Raw genomic sequence first — 26,869 nt, 5'->3', positions numbered from 1 at the left:
TGGTTGGATAGTGAGCAGTAAACAACAATTAAGAGACCCCTTGCATAGCTCATGAAATGAATCATTGAAAATGCATTTGCTCCATGAAGACCGCCTCAGCCTCTCAGCCCTAATTGACTATGAATTATTCAGCTGGCGATGGGATTAGTGCCTTGTATGCCATGGACTGACATGTTTCTGAGGTGTAGAGTCTTTACAGTGTGATAGCAGCTCAGTATTCTTGAAATAGATGTGGATGGCCCAACAGGAAGCTTTTTGCTTTATTATTACCACCAAGACAAAAGTAGAATATTGTAGTGTGTCTGACAGGAGCTGGTCGGTCCATCTGTGAAGTAGAGCTGGGCGATATAAGGTTTTTTCATATCACGATATGTTTTTTTCATTTCAGGCGATAACGATATCTATCACGATATAAGCCAAATAACTATATTTGTAAGATTTAAATGTGCCGTTGCTCACAAGTAAAATGTGAAATAATCAGCAGCTTGTTTTTATTTAAATATTTATTTCCCATAATAAGTTCAACAGGGTAGATGTACTTAAGGAACATGAGACTTTTTCAGATAGATAAAGGCAAATATTGCAAACTACACAAAGCGTTTAAGTTTCAAAATAGAACAAACAAAACAGACTAAATTGTCAATTCCACTTAGAAACAAAATATTAATTCTAAAAATAAATCTTAGTTTGTTTTACAGAAGAACAGACAAAACTGACTAACTTTTGTCAATATCAAATAAACTGAGAACTAAAAGGAAATTCTCAATCTCTCCTTGTTGTATAGCTTAGCTTTTCAAACAGTTTTAACAGTTACTTTAGTCTGACAAAAGCCGAATGACGAATTAGCGCTTCCAGTCAGAGACTGAGGCTACGTCCACACGTACACGGGTATTTTTGAAAACGGAGATTTTCCGTTTTCGTTTTAAAAAATAATCCCGTCCACACATAAAGGCAGAAATGAAGGAAAACGCTGCTATGAACATGCCAAAGCAGCAGGTGGCGCTAGATTCCTAACCGTGCAGAAATGTTGGCCAATCAGAAGTCTAGAAGCCTCGGTGGGGAAAAGTAAACAAAGCTGGGGCATAGAAGCAGAACCGAGTCGTATGTGTGGAGGGACAGTAACTGTGTGTATATGTAAGCATTTAAACACTGCAGAGAGTAGAATTAACAGTATTGTAGAAATTCATTTCACCGAAACAATAACGTGGCGCACAGTGTGACGCATGCACCAGTTTATTGTATTTCCAGACTTGCTTTCGGCACAATTTACAGTGAACGCTACTCTGTTTTTTGTCAGACTTGAAATAGCCGAAATACCTTCACACTACGGAACTTCTATGGCTCTTCCGTTCGACAATCTCTCCGGCGTTGGAACCATCATCTGTTTTCTCTTCGGTCACGCTCGGTTGATTTTTCTAGTCGGCGCACTCATTTCCTCCATTACGCGCTGGCTGCTTCCCAAACAAACACACGTGCGGCTTGGCACTTGTGCTGTACGTAACAAGTAACGCGACGTGACGCTGCGGCTGTGATTGGTTCGGCTCTGCGCTACTTAATTTGGATTGGCTGACTTTTTTTTTTTTTTCTTTTTTAAAGAGGACAAGAGCGGCGAGGTCTATCGCGATAGTTTAATTTCTCTATCGAGTAAAAGTTATATCGCGATACATATCGTTATCGTTCTATCGCCCAGCTCTACTGTGAAGTTCAGGGTGTAAAACAAGGGCTGGGTAATGTACAGCTGATATAATTTCAAAACATATACCGAATGAGACAGTCCTGTTTATATAAGAATGTCCTTTGATGCTGAGGTATATAAAGTGTGCCCTAGATAAAGCTCTCTATGCAGACTCTCACTTTCTGCAGTTTCTCCTGACGTGAGTGATAACTAAAGTTTGAGGCATTCGTTAACTGAATGTTAAAATTGCATTTGTGACTGAAGCTGATGAGGTTTCCTGCTTTATTTAAACGAGACACTAAGAACAAAACTGCTCTTTTCAAAGCCAAAATACTCAACAACAACAAAAAAGATTCAAATCTCATAGTTTTAGATTGTACATGCCAAAGACCTACGAGAACAGCTGAATCACTGCACCACCACTGCTTCCAAAAAGCCTGAAACCGTCATTGCTTTGAAAAGGTAGATTGTGGTCATAAGAATTAGAACCTGTACTCCATCACTTTTGGGTGCGTAAACCCTAAAACAGGTCTTGCATTATATCTGCCTGCGTGCACCTTCACAGAAATGACTGCTCTTATTTTGACAGTAGTTTTGGCACAGTGGACAAGAGCTTAGTCCTGCTGGAAAGTAAATCAGGATTTCCATGAAGCTCATCAGCAGATGGAAGCATGAAGAGCTTCTACCACAATCTCGTGGTAGAAGGCTGCACTGACTTTGGACTTGATGAAGCACAGCTGACCAACAGCAGCCAACTCCAGCAGATCACACCCCAAAGCATCACAGAAACGTCACGCTGGACTTCAAATCCATTGGATTCTGTGCCTCTTTACTCCAAAATGTACTTTTATCTGAAAAGAGCAGCTAGACTACTGAGGAACAGTCCAGGTAAGACACTTCTGACAGTGTTTCTGGTTCAGGAGCGGGTGGATATTTGGATGAAGTCTATTCAATGACACAAGCCTCGGCCACTTGAAGTTCTTTAAATCATCTTTTCTTTAAAGTCCTCATTTTACTGACACCTTTCCCTTCATATCAACTTCAATACAGCACACAATGTTCCACATCAAAATGCAAAACAGTAACCGAGTACATGTTAATGAAATGACTGGAGATAAAAATCATGAGACCAGCCTCGAGACCTGGTACCGGAGTTCTACACAAATTCAAATAACATCACGGATATTGCATTAAAAGTCTTTTAAATTAAGCGACTTTAAAATGTTTTAAATGCAGCTACGGTGAAGGCAAATCATTACTAAACATTCAAGCCTAAAGTGGTGGAGGTCGTGTTTTATTTCTCAACAACATACCATTTTAGCATTACTTCTGTTCATGTACTGACTCATCTTCAGTCACAGTTTTTATTACTGGGTTAACGTCACAAAATGCTGGAATTCATCTAAATGTCAAATAAAATATCCCGACGTGGGTGAAGCACACCAGCTAAATGCCCGAAAATTCACTTTTCCTGCATCCTCAGCTGATGGTTGACTCAACCAGATGCAACTTTTTATGTTGAGTTATTTTTTTAAATTAATAGTTTGAGAATATTAATGCAACTAGGAAGGGAATATGAACCAAAATTCCCATCACAAGAACAGACAGATTACCTGAAATGGTCTTTCTTTTGCCTATTAAAAAAATGGCTATTTGCACAATGGCTGAGTGTGCAGGCCTGTCCATCACAGGTGCCAAGCTCTAACCCAACACAGCTGTGCTATTAATAGACACAATCAGTGAAAGGAAAACAAAATGGGCACTAATAAGGATGTCTTTCCAAACTGCAAACCTATTGATAACCGATTTCAGAGCGCTAGGACGGGTTCCAAGTCAGGAGGAGGTCCTGGAAAAACACAAAGAGCTAATACGGGTTATTATTAGAGTTGCGAGGCACCAACAGGGTGTAAGGGGCTGAACTGTGGGAGAATAATGTGGGTGACCACAAGAACTCATCAAACCTCAAAATCACATCAGTTGAGGATGAGAGCTTCTGTATAGCCGCCCATTAAAATCCCAGCATCCTTCTTGCTGCTTTCAATCTTTGTCTTCTTTTCGGGCCAAAATCCATTTTCTTTGATTAAAGTGAAATTTCAATCTATACTAATGAACAAGTCTGAACGTAACAAAGCACTCTTCTGCTAATAATAGAAAAGTCCTAGCATGCACAGCTGTCTTTCCTGGAAGGTTAACATCAACATACCTGTACTGAAAGTTTTCTGGATCAAAATATAAGCAATGTGTGCTGATTTTATCAGGTTGCACGTTTCCCTACATTCTTACTGGTTTAGAAAATCCAAACATTAGCACACTGATACTGTAAATGGTAAATGGGCGGATTCTTCTATAGCATTTATACAGCCATTTGTTTTTTAAAGAAATGTTAGAATCGTGCAAACAGTGACAACACCATTTTTGATTGGACTATATATAGTATATAGTGCAAAAAAGTAATTGTAAAATATGTATGTGACAAATATTTTAAGATTGTCTTAGGGAGCACCAAAACACTAAAACATGACAGTGGTCATTATAATGTTACAGACAGGCAAGAACGATAATGCTATGATTTCATTCTTAGCCCGCTACCTTAATGACAATTTTAAGCCAGGAGACAAATGTTATCAATTTTGTCTGTCTGTAACATCATAATTAATAACTTAACAGATGGCTAACATTGCTATCAAATGAAAATACCTTCAGCTGAAAGATCCACCTTTGATTTGGCAAAGATTTTAATACCAGATGCAATTCCTAAAGCAGCGCTCCCAATTAAGGAGGCATGGGACCAACACCAACACTAGGCGTACACTAGTTTGTGATCCCCTGAGGCTGGGTTTGTAACTCCTAATAGTTAAGCAACTAAAATTATTGTTTGGTGGCCAAGTTAACATTTATGATGGTTCATGACCTCTCAAAATTGTTCAGTGTTGTGGACATCAAATACTTCAGCTGCTGGTAAGGGGAGGAGCTGTGTACCTACCTGTCTGCAACTGCTCTGTGTGATGTTTTGTGTCAACTGGAGGAGGCCAAGATGCTGTCATTTGTATTGGTACTGCTGCAAATGATAACATAATCACAAAGTAATTTGCAGTATTATCAGTCAAGTTAGTATCTGAGAATCTATTTTTTTGACAACCGTAACAGAGGTAGGAGGTATTGTGGAGGGAGGGAGTAGTCTGCAAGTATTGTGTGTGCATGCTTGCTTTCTAAAATTCATTGATTCATTCATTCATTCAAATATACTTCACGCAAGTAACTCCAACTCTGACTTTAAATCAGTAAGCCTGGCACAGCAGCAGGTGAACCGGTTGTCCATGTGCTCCAGGTCATGGTTACAGAAAAAGGTTACAACTGCTGACGAAGAAAGACCACCACTGCCAGCGTCAGTCCCAGATGGTGATATTGAAGTAAATACAGATGTAGAAGACTCTTGGTGCATAAGCAGGTGAATGGCATTGAGGACCGCTATAACAGCCAGCCAGCCCGACCTGTGCGGAAAACCCAAACTGTTAAGGGCAGCAACAAGGCGGCTAGCAGCAGAAGAATGAGAAAAAACGCAAAGGGATCATCTACTAGTAAAGTGATGGTGTCATTCCAACAGACAGCTAAAGAAATTATAATGAAAAATATACTGCTAATATACTGAGGCCGTTAGACCTACAGCCGCGCAAGTTTACATGTGGAAAACACTGAATGGTTAGCATGTGCCAACTTTAACACTGTCAGATACCGAGAAGCAACTTTTGCCATCTGCATCTAGTTTTCTAAATACACATGGCACAATGAAGGTTATTGAAGTGAGACTAAAACCAACATATGGTGATTAAGAGGAATTAAAATCTAAACTACACTCATTTGAAAAGCAACTGTCAACTGCAGTTTTGGTTCGATAGACAAATTACTATTTGGACCATGCTGCTTGAGTATGAAACCAAAGCTCCAATGCCATTTACAAAGCCAATCAGTGTAACATAAACAACATGTGAACAAACAGGGGTGCCTGTCCCAAATACCAACCACATGCTAACTGATTTTAGAGGTTCAAAGTCAGGACAAGAACAAAAGAGCTAAACAGGGTTTTTTTATTGGAGTTTTGAGGCACCAACTGGGGATAGAGCTGAATGTTGGAGAATAGTCAACAGCAATGAACTCATACAGCACCCAAAGGGGGTCAACACAAGGATTCATCAAGCTTCAAATCACATCAATTGAGGCTGAGAGCTTCTTTACAGTTGGCCATTGAAAATTCACAGTCCTTTTTTTACTGCCTTCAATCTTCCTCTTGTTTACTTTTGCTGTTTTTCTGGCCAATATCCAGCTTCCTTTCTTTTTATAAACTTGCATAACAGTAAGCCAAATGAGAAAAAACAATGTACTGTAACCATCTGTTGACTGGTTGGCTGCTTTAGTTGAAGGATTCATGTGCAGCCGATTTCCCCAAGTGTCATTCAAACTATATTAGTGTCTTCTCAAACACTGTGCAATCAAGAGAAGGACAAAATAAAAGAATAAATGAATACAGACTGAAATCAAAGATACAGTAGTATTCAGAACGGCAGTGAGCTGGTGGAACGACCTTCCCAGTTTACAAATTCCTACTGGGTGACTGTGGATTGCTGGGTTTTATTTGTCTCCGAGCACAACAGTCGCATTAATAGAACCCATTAGAATCCAACAACGTCCACAAACTGTCCACAAACAAGCAAACGTTCTGAGCGCCAGCTTGTCCTAAATAATAGAAGGAAATTGGAAAGTCAGACCCAGAATTTCACAAAGCACAATGGAACCAAGATAAATGAGCTTATTAAAGAGATTAAAAGAGGCAAACTTAGGACAGAAGTGCTCATGAACTTTGGTAAGGTAATGATGTAGGTAGCCCGTGTGCTTACTGGTCTAAGGTCACTTACTGCAACTTCTCTTATGTGCGCCTTTCTCCTATTTTTGTCTACATTTCTCTTGTTTCTTGACTTTACACATTTCTCCTGTTTGCTATTTATATTTTATCCCAGCACAGTTGATGCGGAGCACCTACATTTTCATAGTCCATGTGCAATGACAATAAAGGGCTATTCTAGTCTATTCTACACATCTTGAGATTTCTGTACTCCTCTGAGTATACTACAAGCCAACATGGAACTTAGAGGTTTGATGCATGTACTCCCTATGATATTAATGCGTAGTACTGAATTGGGGCCAAGATGTACAGCTGTTATACATCCACTATATCTTTCCGTGCTACACCCTCCTTGGCGCAGTGATGATACCAGCTGGGGGACAAATCATACAAACAAAGCTTCTCAACAAGATTTTCTTCTTTGTTGGAATCTCAACTATTTTGTTCTGCATGCTTTACTTCCATCTATACTGTTTGAGTTTGTTTTGGCTCTTTCACAAGCGCTCGTTGATCAGTGCATCATTTCACACTGCATTCCTATTGGTCAGTTGGTAGTCAGCAGTCACACTGTGAAATGCTTATCCTACACTTCTGGTACTTTATGAATTTTGCCTCAGGCTTGGTTGGTTTAAAGACCAATATAACTTTGAACCTCTCTTATTACGTGACTTAGTACCATGAGTTTGGAGTAACGACCAAAAGATATCAGCATGACATATCACCTGTCTTGTTAGTCAACTTTTGTCTGGGAAATTCCAGGAAAAAATAGAGGCTGAATCAACTAGATGATTGAAGAAAAATAACAAAAAAAACCTCTTTTTCCTTGTACTTTCCCAAAACCAGCATTTTAATCCGCCTAATAGCTCCTAATAGAAATACAAAACAATCTCACAGTGCACTCTCGGTTCATACTCAAACAAACAAAAGCACAACTTGCAGGCCATCATATAAAAGCTTTTTCCCTGATGAAAAGATGAAAAGACTGGTTACTTTGCATTTACCCCAATCAGCCCAGTGTTAGAGACAGACAGAAGTTCTCTTTTTCTTTACTGTCAAACCCAAAGTCCTGCTTGAAAATGCAGACTTCCTAATATTACAGCCTTTTGCACATGGCACTAACTGCAACAGATTCCTTTAAAGTGGACATAATATGGCTGACATAATAACAATAGCGGGACTTCCAGTCTGTATTGTGCTATTAAGTCTCATTTAGCTTAAATATTACAAGAAAAAAAAACTATTTTCTTAAACACTAACGCCTAAGATCCAACACCCTCCAGCAGATATTGGGCAAGAGGCGAGTTACGCCCTGGGAAGGGCGCTGGTCTATCGCAGAGCTAACACATGCACATGTCTTTGGATTGCACAGGGAGAACACCCAAATCCCACACAGAAAGGCCCCGGCTGACCAGCTGTGAGGCATCAGTTCTTACCACTGCACCACTGTGCTGCCCACATCAAAATCCCACATTGCACAGTACAATTAGGAATAATTCAGTTCCACAAACACAAAAGTCTAAAATGTGAGACAGTTACTGCAGGTGTTTAAGCCATGCAGATGTTTTGTTAGATGGACTCACAATTAATTTACAGTGATTTAAAAACTCTCAGTTATCCTTTAAGTCCTTAGTCCACGTAAAGCTGTCGAAAGGGGAAAATCAAATGTGCAGGTGACTTTTTGTCTTTTAAAGTCAATACAAGCAATACAACAGGTGTTTCATTTGAAATCTGACCAGATTATTTATGCTTCTCCTGTAGCTTACTGTACACCCCCATCACGGAGATGCAGATACAGATGGATACAGAGCATCTGGTCAAAATCCAAGAACTGTCTTGGGTGGGTCGATCAACTCTTGTAGGGTCGTCCTTGCCAGAAAGCAAAAGGGTCCGACTCCGTTTCGCACTCACATTCTACAATAACCCACACAAATCATCATCACTGGTCTACAAAGACTAAAATCCAGAGGAACTGCAAGATATTTCACACCCCATGATCATTACAAAGAAAACAAGAAAGAGACTTAGATAATAATAACTGAAATCATTACCACGCACTACAACCATGTCAACATTTCCTCTTTGCATGTAGAATGCAAAATGGCAGTAATCGCCACAAAGAAAAACTTTGTGCAAATGCAAAACCATTTATTTCAAACAAAAACATTTTTTGTGGCGGCTTTGCGTTGCAATCCAAAACGCCATAATATGGTCTTCCTCTGGAATTTTTCATGTGGCCAAAGAATAATTACAGGCTGCCAGCCCCGTGGAGTTTTATTAGGCATGTTTAGAGTTTGTTTTGTACAACAAGACTTTGCATATGCTTCTTAAAGGGGACACCCATCCTCCAACCATCTTATTCTCCCACTTATTCCAGCTCAATACTTGGACTCAACTCCTTAGAGAAGTCACTTTTCCAACGTTCAAATAACCCTTTTTTTATCCTACAGTAGGCCTTGGTGTAACCTCTCAGGTTATCCACTGTCTTAACAACCCATTTAACTCACTCCCCAAATCAGCTTTCTTCTGGTTGGCTGCCCGTCTCAGTCAGAAGGTTCAAGTTTGCAGCTGCTGTGCTCACAATCAGTGTGGCGTGTCTGAGATTGCATGACATCACGAGAAGCCAAGAGTGAAAAACAGTCTAGAGCTGATCGTTCAGAGATGCCAGAAGCCCGAGCGTTTGGCTCACAAACATTTATTTCTTTTACACCATCATCTTCACTATGCTGTTACCTTCAAAGGATTGAGATCATGATGTAATGACATCCGTCATCACCAAACAACTGAATGAGACCACATGAGGACGTTTTGAAGCTGCAGAAGATCAGACATGCCTAACGAGTTCTCAGTCACAGACACTGCTGAACATCAGCTCTTAAAGAGTAAGAATATAACAGGCAGCAGGCTGTAGAAAGAGATCCTGCCATAATTCAATGATGCTGTTTTACATCTTCACCAGTCTGGCCTGTGCTCTCGGCAGACTCATCCTTTAGGAGGACAACTCAGACATTTCTTTAGTGGACTGCTGTGACCTTGTTCCCGTGGGGCCTGGAGTTTACAAGCATGCGCCAGCAGTGCTCCAGAGCTTGTAATGCTGAGGGAATAGTTTCCACTAGTGAAGGCTTACAGGAGATTTAGCAGAGCACAGGCACAGCCCTGCTGCTGCTCCGCTCTGTTTACACTTCACCGAGACAAAGTTTACAGCCAGAACTGCGGCAGCGCGGTCCGACCTCAGCAGAAACCTCCATCACACGCGCGCGCACGCACGCACACGGACACCCGTGCTGTCTCTGTGTTACTTGAGGAACTATGGAGCAAAGCGGTGCGTTTAACTACAAGAACAAAACTTTATGTGAGCTCGAACAGCTCCGCTGGAAGCGCGGCTGTTTGCGCCGAAACCTCCCCAGAACATCTGGCAGCCCTTCGCTGTAACCTCAAAGTCATCATGAAGGCAGTGTGCCAACACGAGGCAGAAACAGTGAATACGCTTTAATAACAGTCCGCTTCTCACCGCAGTCTGCCTCTACCGAACTGAAAGCTGAGCAACAATGTTGCACAACACACTGTTTTTGATAACCTACTACAAACTGCTGAAAGTGAGCAACAACGCATCTATTGCGCAACACTCACGGCTTCCTTCAGCTGACTGTAAAACACCCACAAACCCACACGAAACAGTGTAAAGTGGAGTTGCCCCACGACTGCAGCTCACTTCGGGGAGACGCAAAGCGCAGCGACCCCAGAGATAAACATCGCTAACTTTTTTTCAATCATGTGCCTTAAACGTTCAAAGCAAACACTGTTTATTTTTCCACAAACACGGAACAGAAACAGTACCTGAACCGAGCTGTGCTGGCTGGGAGCTGTTGCTGTTCTCCCGCTGCTTAACAGCATCCACGGAGCAGGGTTTTAGGACCCGTCGGTGCCGTTAAAAAAAAAAATCAGTCATCCAACAGATCCGCCATACTGAATTAATCACGTGTCAGACAACCCCCTGTGTTTCCGTAGGAGGCGGGGTCTGCGGGCAGTATGATTGACAGCTGACGGGAAAATCTCTAAGTGGACACGAGGTAAGACCACCATTCTGACACACAGGTATCATCACCCGTCCTTATCCTCCTTTACTACCAAGTACATTAAGCTTTTTTTATTTTTAACTTGTTTAATGGGGTTTTTATGTATTTTACATTCAATAGAGGATTCATTTGATATCCAAGTATGTGCTCAGCAAATATATATATGTCCTAATTTTGTTTAAATTACAATAAACAGTAAAACAGCTCCTGAGTGCTGATTCAAACCTTTGGTATTTTTAGGCAAATACCAAAGTACAGGCCAAGCAAAACCCAGCCTGCACTAAAGAAACAAGGTTTCTAATGTCACTGGAATGCTCGGCACTCCTCTTACTTTAATATATAACACAAACAAGCCTGTACTTTTTTTTAATCAGGAAAAATAATGCACCCACTGGTACCGAAGAATGAAATCCCCGTGCGAACTCAGTCTGCTGTTTCAGTTGGTTCTTCCCACTCCGGGTCGACTTTCCCAAACTGCAGATAACATGTGTCAACTTGTCACACGCAGTAGCTGGTTTAATACTTAGGTGGAGAGATATGTGGCAACAGTAGATTTTCCAGAAGGGGTTGGAGGACTGCAGTTGCCCTCCTGGAAGTGAGCCTTCTAAAACCATATACACTTCAAATTACACACACATATATATATATATATATGTGTGTGTGTGTGTGTGTATGTGTGTATAAAGCTGCCTTATAGTGTCCAAGGAGACATTCAATAGCCACAAAACCACATATGTAACTGATATCTGCACAGCACCAAAAGGCTTAATTCTCACCAGGGGGTAGTGCTCTTGATTCCCCTTGTTTGTTAAAGGAACACTTCCGTAAGCTGAGAAGTGCAACTCCAACTTCCTCTAACAAACTGGAGCATGGCATACATCTGTCTCATAGTTTTTCCTCTTCAGTCGCCACCAATGTTGGTCAAGTTACTTGAAAAAAGTAATCAGTAACTAATTACTGATTACTTCCCCAAAAAAGTAATCCAGTTACTTTACTGATTACTTATTTTCAAAAGTAATTAATTACTTAGTTACTCAATTACTTTTTAAAAACACAATTTACAACCTGAGTAGGTGATAAAGCGATAGCTCTTTCAGCCCAATTCTACTTTTTCTGCATAATCCATCATACAAAATGTAATCAAATGGAAAAGTCTCTTTTTTAAACTTGTTTTATTAGTTTTAATCTTTTAACTTTATGTATCAAGCAAAAATTTTATTATATGCAACATTCTCTAATTAGTTTAACATTTAAACCTATTTTCTGCACATTCCAGCACATAAAATAAAATATTTTTTGTGTTTACACTCAGTCTTTCAAATAGATGCAAGTAAAACACAGCAGAAAATAAATAAAGTCAAAGACTCAGTGGTCCTTTTGCTCTATTTTCACCTGTAAAGCAGGAGCAGGGTAGGCGGAGGTTTACCCTGGTGCAGGTGTGCCGCGGCAGTCAGTGGAAGAATCCACGAGTTTCTCTGTGAATTTCCCATTACGTTGTAGCTACTCGGTGCTTGTTTGGAAGTTTAGGGTTTTTTTTCGCTGTAAAAAGAAGTTTTCTTCCCACGCACAGCGGACGCTAATGTTTTTGTCACTTTTTATGGAATCAAACTCAAAGTAAGGTCAGTACTTCCACGCTTTAAACGCTGCACGCTCATACTCTCTCTGCACTCGATATGTGATCCATTGTTGATCTGCACACAGCTGTTGTCACGAACGTCGCACTTGCCTAAGTCACTGTCATGAGACATTCTCGCAAAAAATCACGGTTTTAGTAACGCAGTAACGCAGCGTTCCTACGGGAAAGTTGCAATAGTAATCCCTTACTTTACTCGTTACTTGAAAAAAGTAATCGGATTACAGTAACAACGCGTTACTGCCCATCTCTGGTCGCCACGATTAATCCCTGTGACAGCTTTATTGGCTCGGTCAGTTTTACACAGCATCCCAAAATAAGTCAGCGAACAGTGAGTTCATCTTGTGTATAATATTAACTACAAACAGATGTTTAGTTTATTTAAAGTCATTACTGTGATGTTTAAAAGAAACTACAGCACAAAAGAGATGAGTTCATAGCCTGCTATAGACAGCATGTGTGCCAACAGCAGGAAAGCTACACAGGCCATGGAAGGATTTTCCTTTATTTTACAGTATTTGCACCTATTCAACTGCATGTTCATGTAAATATCTCATCAGCCAAGCAACTCAGTGTATGTAGGCATTCAGATATGGTTGAGACCAACCATATCTGTGGAAAAGAACAAACCCAGTGACTGTTAGCTCTCTGGGTGAAAATGTCTTGATGACATAAGAGGTCAGAGGAGAACATCCAGACTGCTTTAGGCTGATAGGAAGGGATCAGGAACTGAAATAATCACTTGTTCTAAACAAAGTATGCAGAAGAGCATCTCTGAATACATCACGCTTCAGATCTTGAGGCAAATGGGCTACAGCAGCAGAAGACCACACCAGGTGCTCCAGGAACTATTATCACTTCTTTTTCCCATTAATCTTCTTTCCTTCCGCTGTACCTTAGTCAGTATCAGTATTAAGCAATAGGGCTTACTCCCTGATTTATCTAGTAAAATGACGCTATGAATCACAGCGCGTAGATTAAAATGTTGCACAATTCATGAAAAAGTGCCATTCTTAGTTCCCTTTTGATTGTGCAATCTAATGTTTTCACTCTTTTGGAGGGGGGAGGGGGTCACTCCCACTCCTGAAGAAATTCTATGACTCTGTGGTGGCTTCTGCTATCTTTTATGGTGTGGTCTGCTGGGGCGGCAGCATCTCTGCTGGGGACAGGAAGAGACTGAACAGGGTGATCCGAAGGGCCAGCTCTGTTCTAGGATGCCCTCTGGACCCAGTGGAGGTGGTGAGTGACAGGAGAATGGCGGCTAAGCTGTCATCCCTGATGGACAACGTCTCCCACCCCATGCAGCAGACTGTGACAGCACTGAGCAGCTCCTTCAGTGGGAGACTGCGGCACCCACGGTGTGGGACGGAGAGATTTCGCAGGTCTTTCCTCCCCACTGCTGTCAGACTCCATAATAAAGACTTTAACTGATCAAGCACACACATCCATACATGTGCAATAATACTAAGTGCAATAATCCTTTCTGTCATCGTTGTATTTTTACTCAGTTGTATATAGCATTTGTATTTGTATTCTATTTTTATCTTATTGTATATTTATTTTATTTTATTCTACTGTATATAGTATTTTATTTTATTCTATTCTGTACAGTTGTGTACTGTATTTATTCTTATTGTATTCTAATTTTTGCCTCATAACTTTTGCACTGTCCACTTCCTGCTGTGACAAAACAAATTTCCCACGTGTGGGACTAATAAAGGTTATCTTATCTTATCTTATCTTTGAAGAGCAACATTATGAATGTACACAGCCAGTAACTCTGACGAGTGCCATTAATTACCAGCGTTTGGGGAATTAACACACATCAGCAGCTGAAACAGGGAGCAAAGACATCAATAACAAGCGGCAGCATGAAAATAAAAATGACACAATAGCGGCAAAAACAAAACGCTCAGTGGGAAAGCAGGTTTAATTAGGTGGATAAAATAGAACAGTGAGCTGTAAATCACCTCATCCCCTTTAAACATCATTCATCTACTTATTATCCAAACACATTGTCTGGATGCGATTATGGCTATGAGGCGATAAAGGCGTACTTTATTTTTCATGGAGCAAACAGAACCTGTGACTTTTTTTCTTCCATTTAAAGGACAAATTGACTAGGAAGTACTCATGCAGGCTGGAAGCAAAACAGAGAAGTTTTGAAGATGCTCGCTAATGTAGCCAGGCTGTCAAAGAAATGTGATGAATTGCTGTTATGTGGTAACTTTGTCCTTAAATAACCGACACCCAGCAGTGCACCGTGTGTGGTCATAATAAGCAGTTGCACTGATGCAAGTACTGCACAACAGTGGACTGTATTACTGTCAGGCTTGAAAGGACACCTGATGCTGCCACAGATGTAGCAGCAACAAGGCTGGGATTACATAAACACTCCAGCTTTAAGAGTGTGGGCTCACCCAAAGAGAAATGAAACAACTCGACCCAGTGGAGCTGCTCGCTAAAGAACAACACTGACAGCATAATGAGCATCCTCTCACACGGGCCTGTCCACATAAGCAAGGAAGCTGATTTGAACAACGATGGGATGGCTCAACCCGGCCACAAGCTCCACTGACAGCATAATAAGTATTCTCTTGAAACCCGTCCACGGCATTTAAGAATGGGATGCATCCAGAGTTTATCTGCTGCAGTGGAAGCAGATAGGGCCAACACAAGATGCCACACCAAGCTATTTGATATAGCTAGATAGTTATAAAGAGCTCATTAGGATCATGTTCATTCATTCAGCACTATGGAATAGAAATGGCACAACTCTTTGACCCACAGCAACATAGATTGCATTAAATCTGCACTGCATTAAAAGAAAGTGAGCTGATCAAATGCAGTACAGCGATACAGTTTTTGAGATATGAACATTTGTTTTTTGTTTTGTTTTGTTTTTCCAGAAAAACTACAAGAGCGTGATAGTAATGCAGAAACTGCATCCAGGACAGAAAAACTGCATTATGTTGCTAACCCAACATAATGGCTCTTTTCAAGCATCTGCAGGGACAGCATGCTAACGCTAAGCTAGTAAAGAACCCAGAGTGAAGTTAAAGCTGAGTGAATGCCGACCCAGCCCAGCAGCCAGACCCTGAATTTAGGCAACAAACTGATGGGCAGTCAGGCTGCAGCCTCAGTTTCTACCTGTTTATGTTTCTATAGTAGAATCGCCATGGCGATTGCACTAAAGTCTCTTTGTGCTGGTTTTCATCTTTGATATTTGTGTTGTCGGCTTTTTGTTCATTACAAAATACTAAGAGAAAGATGATATATGTGTCCTCAATATGAAAGGTATTTGTGTTGGTGTGTGAAACTGTATCATGTAGGTTTATATCGTTAAATGATAATTATGAGACAATGTGTTTCGTATCATTTTATGGAGAAATGCAAAAGTAAAGTAACAAGTAGTATAACAAATTACTTTCTCCTGCGAGTAATTATGTATTTCATTACTTTTAAGAAAAGTGTTCAGTGCAGTATGTATAATAATGACTTCTTTTTGAGTAATGATCACAAAACTGATCAGAACGAAGAAGGGAAATACTCCCAACATGCACAAACATTTGACCCACCGCATATGATTAATTTGCATGAATGTAATGTCTTTGATATGGCGCTTAGCGATGTTGGTGACTCAATGAGGAGCCAATGAGAATCCAATATGAATCAATAAGGAATCAATAGGTGATATCGATAATGGAATCAGAATTGCTAAATACTTATCAATTTCCATCCCTGGCATGATTTTAAGGAAAAGTAATGAGTAATGTGCGATATATTACTTTTCTTGAGTAACTGACCAGTTCGCACCCATATTCAGTGTTGCCCTTTGCCAAAGAGTACAGCCGACATCACTACACGGTTTTCTGAGAAGGCCAGATGTGGTCTACATCTGGCCTTGAGTGACACCGTAGCCTGAGGGTCAGTCTGGCTTCTGCATATTTTGGAATAAAAAAATAAAGAAAGAAGTGATTTGTCCATTTCTCACTAAGAATTTCCTGCAGTGTACCTCTAGCCATGATCACATTCAAATATTCTTTATACTGATGTATCGGTAGACTGACTGAAAAGTAAGAATAAGGAACAATTCCAGCAGCGTGTTGCGATGCTCTTTGTTTGCGAGCTTGTCAAGTGCAGCATCTTTCATCCTTTGGGGTCATTGATGGCCTGTTCCATCTCCTAGCTCTCTGAGTACACTCACTTTGATTTTGTGCTGAGATGAGATCTGCTGCTTCACACCAGAGTTTCTTTTCTCGGTGTGATGGAGCAGCATATGCACGCTGTCCTTTAATGGCAGAACAGATGGTGGCTGACATCATTGTTTTCAAGCTCGTGCACATGGACGCTGATGTCAAGCAACACATGCAGCTTTTTCTGACCAGGAGCAATAGCAGCCTCTGTGGCCACAGGTGGTAGTCACAGGATTCCTGCTTGGATCTAAGTGTAGGTGGTAAAGAGAATCAGAATACAGTTTATCAATTGCTCGTCAACAAACAAAATCTTTTTTACTTTGCATGACTCTCCTGGCCATATTGTCTCCAGATTTGCTGATTTTATACTCACACAGAGCCAAGATCTTCAGCCTGTACAAAGAATAGAATCCCTCAGCAGAAGGATATGAAGTTGTGTATTAGGAGGATCTTGTGCTCTTGAAAGCAGTTTCACTACAAGCAGACAAAAGAGACAGATTGCTTTCTGTTTACTGTGTAACAAAGACATATGTGAAAAGAATGTCTTGGTGAAATTATGCTCATGCTGTAATAAACAATGCATTCAAAAAACAAACTGAAATCATGCACAGTGTCTGAAACTTTCCGCTTGCAAACACAGTAGGCATAGAAGTAATTATCTGCTTTTGTATTTTAGCATGATGGCGATTTTACAGAAAAAAAATGAAATGTTTGGCATGGGTGCATTTTTGGGCTTCATCTCTTTCTTAGGCTTTTAGAAAAACTCATACGGTCATCGTCTTCCCCGAGAGAGGGATGAGGTGAAGACTTCCTGTGGCTTTTCACCTCTCTGTGGCAACGATTCATCTTGAGTTTCCCTTCCTCTGATCATATCCAGAGCTTCATTCCTTGTCAACTTGTTCACCCATCAATCTTTGCTAAGTTCTCCTGAACATGGACGGCTGACAAAGTGGAGCTTCCTGTGTTTGAGTGCAGGAAGAAAAAGGAGAGGTTAAAAGATTATAGAGGAGTCTGGAAGAGCTGCAATTTGTGCAGAGCATGAAAAACAAGAGTGTAACGCCAACTTTGAACTTTTTGAACTATTAAAGTGTTTCTTTCTTTATTTTTTTTTATAAAAAACTTAAGCTGCACATGTTTGTGTGCCTGTGGATGAACCCTGACTTTTTCAGCCCCCTTTTTGTGTCTGCATTCAAACATTTCAACAATAACTGGAGTGCTTAGCCTTGAAACAGAAAATCAAGATTCATGGTGGATAATGTGCATTTCACCTCATTACTTGAGATAACATCTAATTCCACAGTGTGCTCAAAAATGTAACCATATCCAATATTTGTTATGACGCACTACGGGGTGAGAGCATGAAAAGAAACCAGAGATCCTTCAACGTCTTTGTGAAAGTTTTTGCTGTCAGAATGACACCATCCAACATAGTTAAGTGACATAAGAGACTCTCTCAAGAGTTTGAATGACACGAAAATGGGGCAAGAGAGACATTTTTCTCACTTGGGTTGATACTCATCTTGTCACCCTTGTCAGGACGAGAGACAACAGCCTGCGGGCTTCAGAAAAAGAGAATGACACAAAATAGAAGAGTTTTCCTTAGCTTAGCTCTCAATCTTGTTGAATGTAAAAGGATTCCTAAATACTGTGTGACAAATCTGAATCGTGATGATAAATAACCTGTTACTTTGAGACATAACTTGATGTTTAGTTTTAATTCAACAAAGTAATGTCAGCATAAACTGTCGTAAGTGACATTCTTTGTAATATCACTTTCTTGTTGTCTGAGACCTGTCAGAGAAATTCATACAAACTCCGAGTATTATGGATTCGCTTAAAGTTTGTGTGACATTTTGGCTGGAAGGAAGGCATTGCATTTAAACTTTAGCTCTCATGATTCAATTCAATTCAGGTCAGTTTAATTGCATTTTTTATATAGCACCAAGTCACAGCAACAGTTACCTCAAGGTGCTTTATTTTGTAAGGTAAAGACCCTAGAGTAAACCCCAAAAATCAGATGACCCGTGATGAGCAAGCACTTGGTGACAGTGGGAAGGAAAAACTTCCTGTTAACAGGAAGAAACCTCTGTCATCTCACCATCTCACCGAGCAAAACAACCGCTCATTTGAAAACAGGAGTTTTTGGGCCACACCAACACAATTTAGCTTCCTTACTTGCTCTTCTTGGCAGATGATCTTGAACGGGAATCAGCTAATGTTCTGGAGTTTTATATGCCCGTCGCAGTAAGTTTTTTGTTCACAACTCAAAGCAGATTTTGCATGTCATGTCTGCAAATTTAAATTTTTTGTGCAGCATTTTATTGCATCATATGAGACATAAGTATGATATCTAATAGCATGCCAAAAAACAGAAAAATGGTTTGTAATAGGATTTAAAACATAAGGGTGCTGACAGGGAGACACCGCTTCACCACTTCAGATAAAGTCTGTAAAATGTAATTGCTCAAAATCCCCAGCAGATCAACAAAACAACTCGTGGCAAATGACTCAAACAAAGCCTTAAAACTGTGGAGCTATAGTAGTTAACAAGAAGTCCCAGAAGCACTGAGTTTCCATAAATGATCCATAAATCATCTACTGCAACAAAAGTGCATGACTATATTCTATTTTTGTCTGTAAAAATCATACGTATTCCATCTTCATCACATAAAAATCCTAATAAGCTACAGCTAATCCCTCTCTGCTAACAGAAGCAGCTTGCCCACACAATCACTGTCAACAACCCTCCTTAGAAATGCCAGTGCGGGCCTTTCAAAATACCTGCTTCATTAAATCTTGCTGCTTTTCTTCCAAACATTGACTGGTAATTGTGTTTGAGCTCCGCAGTCACCCAAGATCTTGAGGAAATACACACTGTATGCCTTCATTGTAATATTGCTTTGACAGCAGCGGATGGATTTCCTGCCCGCTATGACGGGAAGATCAATTCTCGCAATCCAACGATAGCAGAGCATTCTCCAGAGAGCACAGCATTATCTTTTAAGAGATAAGCTAACGCTGGCACATTCACACACTGTAGGTTAATGCAATTCAAAGTGGGATAGAGGATCTGGTGTAGATGCCTGCAAATGCAAATGGGGCACACATGATGGAGTGGGGAAATTGCTGGTACTGCTGTAAACTGGTGTGCAGGGAACAGGGTTTTGTGCGTAGGAATAATCTAATAATGATCTTCTTTGCCATTATCTTATTTAATTTTAAGATTTCTTCCACCCACAGAAGAAGGAAAAAAAGCTAACAGGGCGTGTGTTTGTGCATCTAGCTAATGTGATTAAGAGCCCGACTTTTAGTTCTTTCTGTTGTTGAATGTTCAGCCCATCGATTTAGCTCTTTGGTCCAACACACAGACAATTTGTGTCAGCGATTAATGTCAAACGATGCATGTTCAGTTTAATCCAAGACGGTGAAAAGCAAGATTTATGAAACAGGTCTGCAGACTGTGATTTGTTACTCAGGTGTTGGAGCATCGTAGGCATGCTAAAGGAGATAAAACACATCATTTAAGGAGTTTATGAATCGTGGGCATAAACATGTGATTGATGAAACAGTCCTGAGGCACATTGTGAGTCTAGATGATAAATATCATGCTTTCATAGCTTTGGCTACATCTCAGATTTTTTTTTAATAGTTGTAGGAATTAGTTTTATGTGACATATCATCTTATTTTGTTATCAAATATGATGGTATCCCCCCCCAAAAAAAACACCAAGCAGTCATCCTGTCAGCCAGGCACAGTCAAGCGGCCCTTCAGGTAACTGTGTCAAGGTTTCACTAAAGTATTCAGATGTAGGAAACAGCTGACAAGTTTATCAGTTTTAATGAACAGAATTTTCAAAATGAGCAGTAACAATGAACGTCACAACAGGATCCAGCAGGAAACACAGCTGCTCCTCTCTTTCTGCAGGGCTGACCTCCGCTGCCCAGAGTTTCAGGCCAGGTGAGTAGTAAGGATTCATATAAGGTATGTAAAGCAGTGTTAGGTAATAAATATATAATCTTAAATGCTTATATGCTGATTATATTGGTTTATATAAGAGAGGCCCAGACTTCAGTGTAAAACTAGGCTGCAGGCTGACGGGAAATTACATGCTTTTCCAGCTAGAAAGGGAAACCAACTAAGTGTGGTGTGACGTAGAGAGCAAGTATATAAATACCTAGGCTTCCGTTTGTGCTTCAGACCTGGGGTTGTGTGTTTTGTGTTCAGGTCTCCATATCCCGGATATGTAAAAGCTACACTACCACACATCAGACAACAGTCCAGCAAGTAGTGGTGGTGCTGCACTGAAAAGTTGTGCTTTCTAGAAATCAGAAGACCACGCTGACACTGTAAGAGACTGGTTAGTCATAGCCACGCCCACATTCATACAGGTAGAGGACAGAGAGCACAAGCCAAGTCTCCACCTGGAGGACAAGGGGGACCATGACACACTGGAAAGGCATCTCAAATATGTAAACATGTAAATCCTTTTGTTCCGTTGTATTATTTTTGGCTCTTTTGATTGAAATCTCGTTGGTTATGAAACAGTTGTGATCAGATAGCTGCACAACAATGGGTAAACAAACTCGTCTTACTGGACAGAACATTTTCCCCATTATAAAAACACACGTAGATGTAGATTTTATTTTTAAAAGCTTAGTCATCATTGTGTGTCGCTTATTTGTGCAACATCAGGGCAGTAAGGTGCTAATAATAATAAGCAATGTTGCATCACAGCGAGAAGGATCTGGGTTAAAATACGCCAATCCCCCGAGGAGTTTGCAGAGGTCTTGAAGAGGAAGGGTTTCTTTCCCCTTTTCAGCAAAATTTAGATGTGATGATGCTTTTACTCAACATCTTGACCAGAGGAGCAGCTCTTCACCTTTCACTTTTTAACCAAATGTCAGAGTCGTATAAATGTGTAACAAAGCCATCCATTCAGGGTTTTTTTTCCTGTGTGGGAGCAGATAACAGATGCAAAAAACCCCTGAGCAGAGTATAATACAGTGCAATGCAATAGAAATGTCAATCACGGTACGTGGCATTCAAATGTTTAGTCAAAACTGCTGTTTACTGCCTTAAAAACATGATGCTGAATGACTGGAGGTGTAGAGCGTAATTCGCTCTACACACATAAGTGTTGTTGGTTGTTGTAGCTTTTCTGTTGCTTGATGTTTAAAGAAGGGATAACCACCAGTAAATATTGACTGCTTGCTATACTGCTTATCTTTTTGCGTCAGTTTAAGGTGCAGCAAGTGGATAAGAGGGATTAATGGTATCTAAACCTTAAAACACCAGCCAATCCTGTAATCCAAGCCGAGCATGGTTGCAATAGTGCAAATGTGTGTGGCTTTGGCGATCCTTCGTACATCTCCTGACACCAACGATGGCTCTGATGACAGAGATCACGCCCTACACGCTTTCTCCTGTAACGGTGCGTACACGCCAGTTTATCCCATTTTACAACCCCAACTCAAATCCAGTTCCTCTTTCAGACTACAAATGCTGAACCCATGATCCTGAGTCACCACCGGCTCCATCCTTTCTGCTTTAACCAGTAACATAGATGCTTGGTTTGTAGTGTATCCCTCCATAAACACCCTCCCCTTTTAAGTTCTTTGTCCTCGTGTTCATCCACGCTAATGGCGCATCCACGCTTATTCCTGCAAATTCCACCCCCTCCCAATACCAGTGCAAAATGTGAAACATGACATATAGAATGCCTTTTTTTAAGCTTTAAGTCAAAGCTTTGTAGGGCTTGTTCCATACTATATGCTTGTTTGCCAGCCTGCACAGTAATGCTGCTAAGAAATATCTGAAAAGAACCAAGAACATTGTGGCACAGATAACGTCCTGTGACGGTGTGATAAACAGAAGCTACTAACAACACTGATCCATTATAAAGAGAACTCGAGGAATGACAGTGAAGTGGGAAAGACGCTTTGATGCTGTCACAGTGCAGTGCAATCTCCACACCAGATGTGAGCAGCATTACTGTGGTAACAGTGGATTATCAGTGATTACATAACAGGGGCTGTGCACTTAAACCCACACGATAAACAGTCACATTGTGCAGCCTTTGTTGCTAGTGTGTACAGTACAGATCTGGGTGGGACATATGGTCCTGATGGTTCAGAGAAGAAGAATTTCAAGAACAGACAGATCACTGAGTGTTCAAGGCCTAATATGCCTGTTTTCATAACCTTGCAAAAATACTCCATTATTAAATATATAGACGGATCCTTCATTAAAAAATAATAAAAAATTAAAATGTTAAAGATTAAACAAAGAAGAAACTCTGCAGCGAGGAAGCTCTCATTGTACCCTCTAATTATGTCCTACTTCTCCATTCACACTGAGATAAGACAGGCAGAAAAACATAAAAACACCAAATGGCATGAACTCTCAGTGCATCTGTGTTTGTAAAGTTACCCCTTATCATGATTATTTTAAATTATCTGACTTCAAAAGCCAATTAAAATGCACTACATCGTGTATTTAGGATTATTCAGGTTTGAAACACAATCTGCGTCTGCTTATGAAGTTGGACGTTTGAAAATGCTCACGATGAGATTGCTCCTGCTGACTTATACCAACACCCTGGAGTCCATTTTCATTGTATGTGCGCTAAATATAACCAGCTTGCATTTTAAGCTTGCCATCATGCTATATGCACAATCTGCTGCCAGTGTGGCCAGCAGATACTCTGATCCAGAAGCACTGTTCTGCTTCCCCTTGTTTAAATACTAATCAGACCTGCTGAAATCTGATTGGGGAATACAACATGGACTACAAGAGTCTACAAATAAAAACCAAGAAAGCAACCAGCATTTTGCAGATGAAGATATTTGCTTATAGAGCCAATATGTGCATGTCTTAAATTTTGCTTCGGCTGATGAAGGTAAAATATAACCCTCTGTTGTTAAACTCTACTGCACAGGGTTGGCATGGTGGTGCAATCGTTAGCATTAGATAGACTTGAGTCTCTTCCCGACCCTGAACTGGATAACTGGTAAAGACAATGTACAGATGGATGTCTTTGCATGGTGAGGGGTGACATTATGCTTATCAATAAAATACTAAATTGTAGCCGTGTTTTTGTAAGCTGTCATCTCGAGTGTAACAAAAACTCTATTATTAAAGTAAAGACAGTCTCCTGCACAGATGCACACATCTATGCACTCAAACACAAATCATGTCTGATTGCCTGAGGGGGTGACCTTTACGAATAAGAGCCCGAATCATCCACCTCCTTTGCTAATAACAGAAGTGCTTCACTACAAAGTATGTGCACTGATTTAACAGACAGGCAAATGTCAAACAGTCTGCAGGCATAAGTATACGTTTCAAAGTAGCGGTTTTTACAGATATTGTATTGAAATCAGCACATGCTGGGAGCCAAACAGCAAACGCCTACTGGGAATTTCACCATGCAATCGAGTCAACAGTGAAATCCACCTGGGCAGGCATACCTCTTACCTCCTAATTACTAAGGTCCCTGGAGAAATCTAAAGTCATTGTTCTCTAAAAACACTTTTAACTTAAAGCCCTTTTGAAACATTTTGATTGTGTTTTCAAACAAGTAAAGGTAATTGAGCAGAAAGCTGTTGCTCACAGTGGGGTTAAACTTCGTGCTGCAACAGGAAGTTTTATTTGTTCAGTTGCTTTAGTCAAAATGTCCAGCTGAGCTCTTGTTAGCTGTGTGTGTTTGTGTGTGTGTGTTTTAATACATTATAAGCAAAAGACTCTCAAAGAATTCAAAATTGAAATCTATAGAATAATTCCTCAGTAGCAAATAAAATAGTAGAAATATAAATAATAGGTAAAAAAAATTGTAAGAAAGTCAGGAAACCTTTTAAGGATTTTGATGCAGATGCCCTAGTGACTGCTTAAATTAGAGTTAATTCAGATAATTTCTCAGTACAAACCAAAAATAACTGCTGAATGATTCGATTCACTTCGGTTCAGTTGTATTTTTATAGCAAATCACAACAGCAGTTGCCTAAAGGCGCTTTATATTGTAAAGTACAGACTCTAAAGTAATACACAGAAAATCCCCCAAATCAGATGATCAAGCACTTGGCGACAGTGGGAAGGAAAAACTCCCTTCTAACAGGAAATAATGTCAGAATTGGGTTCAATGCAGCCATCTGGCATGACTGGTTGAGGCAGATGACAAAATGCTTCATTTCCAGTATTTTCTTGCATGTGTGTCAGTAGGTGCTTTGTTTCTGTTTGTGGTAGAGCAAAGCACCAAAGCACTGCCTGTGAGTCAGAGTAAAACAAAAGAACCGTGCTAGAAGTTCAGTGAGGTTGAATTAAGGGAAATTGATGCTTTGAGATTAAATAACGTGACATGCATATTTCTGGCAGATGATGCCAGTTTACTAAGTTACAAGCGCTTACTTGCTAACCTAAGGAGTAGCTCATTCTGTTGTTGGAAGTCTGTTGGAGGTCTATGCAAAGAAAGAACTATGATAAGACTTGCTTTTCCCGGGACACCAAAGTTTAGTCATTTTATAGTTTAACTGATACTGCAGGTATCAATAATGGATCAAATAAGGGTTGATGGATTTAGGCTTAAATGTCTGTGTTTAAAGTTGTGTAAATAATCAGGTTTTGGCTAGCTATTGAAAATGTCTACAGGTCCTTTTGAGTAACTTCATTTGACTCTGTCTTACATTTGCAGCAGCGGAGGCAGTGAATGGTATATGAGTCAGTCTGTGAGTCATTTGGATTCAATCGGCTCTAAAATAAAAACTCTTTGTGTAACCGGGTTTCAGTTTTTTCCACGTTCTGCATTTTTGTCTTTGTTGCATTGTGAAAGGGAACTAGCGAGAGATGACAAGTAGCAAAGGTCAGGAGCCGGAGTGGTGCGGTTAAATGGCATGTGAAGGCGGCCGCTGCAGTGACAGTGTTAGTCATATCCATCACATTTTGTTTTGGCCTTCATGTAATTATTTGTCTTTGTAACCATTTGCTGAATCTTGAGCTCTGTGATTACAGCAAATTAAAGCATTGAAGTCATACATACATGCATCAGTGGCAAAAACCTTTTTACTCCAAACTCTATCAACTTTTAGGGGGAAGGTGATTCTTCAAACTCACTCTTCATTTACCCAGATACTCGCTCTTGGACGAATTGATTCATTCAAAACAACCACTTGTTTGCGAGCTTCTATAATCTCGATTCTTATAGAAAAACATACAGGGGTGCTCTGCAGTTACCTGTTACCATTTTTATAATAGCTTCATTTCGGAATTTCAAATGAACAGAGCTCCCTGGCGCCACAGTGCAAACCTCCAATAACTGGGAAAAGGAGGCGATACTACAGCACACAGCTGTGCAGCATTTGGTATATACCTTTATTCTGTGCAGGAAGGCTCTCATAGAACTAATGAAATCACTCTCCTACCTGATGATCCTGAAAGTGTTTGCTAGTTTGTTTTGCAGAATGAGGAGGCAGTTGCACAGGTTCTCCTCAGCAGGGTGAGTAAGCCTGGTGGGAGAATGGCACACTACATCCTGTCATGTTGGGGCTGTTGCTAATTGTTTCCCTGAGACCAGTGGCACGCCAGACAGACAGACCTAATTAGGATTTTCAAAGACTCCAACCTGCCCGACAAAGTTGTACAAACCCTCGAGCAGGTACACAACACTCACAAGTTGAGTTTATACTTTTGTAGAGACATCACAGATTACTACATAGAGTCCTGGCTTGTGAGAAGACTTTGTATTTGCATACAAGTACAATATTACAGTAATTCCCTTTTTATTAAAAGTCCTGCTCTCATATTATGGCTGTGTCCCTGTCTGTTGACAGCAAATTCAGAAGAAAAGTCTAAATAAATCCAGACTGTGGTAACTCATGTTTCCCTTTTCACTTCTGAAAATTAAGTGTTATAATCAGCAGAGACTCTAAACTGGTTTTGGCACTCAGTAAACATTAGCGAGCAGTCTGTAAGCCTCAGAGAAACACCAAGCTGTATACCAGCTGCTGTGTGCATACTGCCGCATGTCCTTTGAAGTGCCAAAGCCAACCAGGCCTCATGATGAATGAGCCAAGATGGACTGAAGGTGCCAAACGGCAGACTACTGCCAGGTCATTGTCCCAACAATAAAGCGTAATTGAGCTCTGAAGCAGCAGCAGAGTTATGGGTAACGCTGTATTACACGCCTGACCAGAATTTCCCCCTCAAGGACTGAGAGGATTATTGGAGGGCACACATACATCTGGTGAGCTGTACACGGCCGGCATGTTCCGAGGAAATAGCAGTAGGCACAGCAGTCTCTGCAGCACAACGGGAACCCTCTTTCCAATTTCCTGCACCAGTTTCCATTCCTGCTTTATTTCGTGCAGGGACCTGTAAAGAGGGATTCGCTAATGCAGAATGTA

At 40.5% G+C, this 26,869-nt stretch overlaps 1 protein-coding gene across 2 annotated transcripts in view; it reads right to left on the bottom strand.

Moving 5' to 3' along the window:
* hdac4 (histone deacetylase 4) overlaps nt 1-10,524 on the bottom strand; it is a 124,766-nt gene extending 114,242 nt beyond the window's left edge. For both annotated transcript variants that reach the window (XM_085434677.1, XM_085434678.1), the window contains exon 1: nt 10,407-10,524. The gene's annotated coding sequence lies outside the window, so the exon portion shown is untranslated. The remainder of the gene's footprint in view (nt 1-10,406) is intronic.
* Between the last annotated feature and the right edge of the window lie 16,345 nt (nt 10,525-26,869).

This window comes from Copadichromis virginalis, linkage group LG16 (genome assembly GCF_057382275.1).
Source record: "Copadichromis virginalis isolate Kocher_CV1m ecotype Utaka linkage group LG16, C_Virginalis_male_GT1.1, whole genome shotgun sequence".
NCBI lineage: Eukaryota > Metazoa > Chordata > Actinopteri > Cichliformes > Cichlidae > Copadichromis > Copadichromis virginalis.
This window is presented reverse-complemented; position numbering and strand designations above follow the sequence as displayed.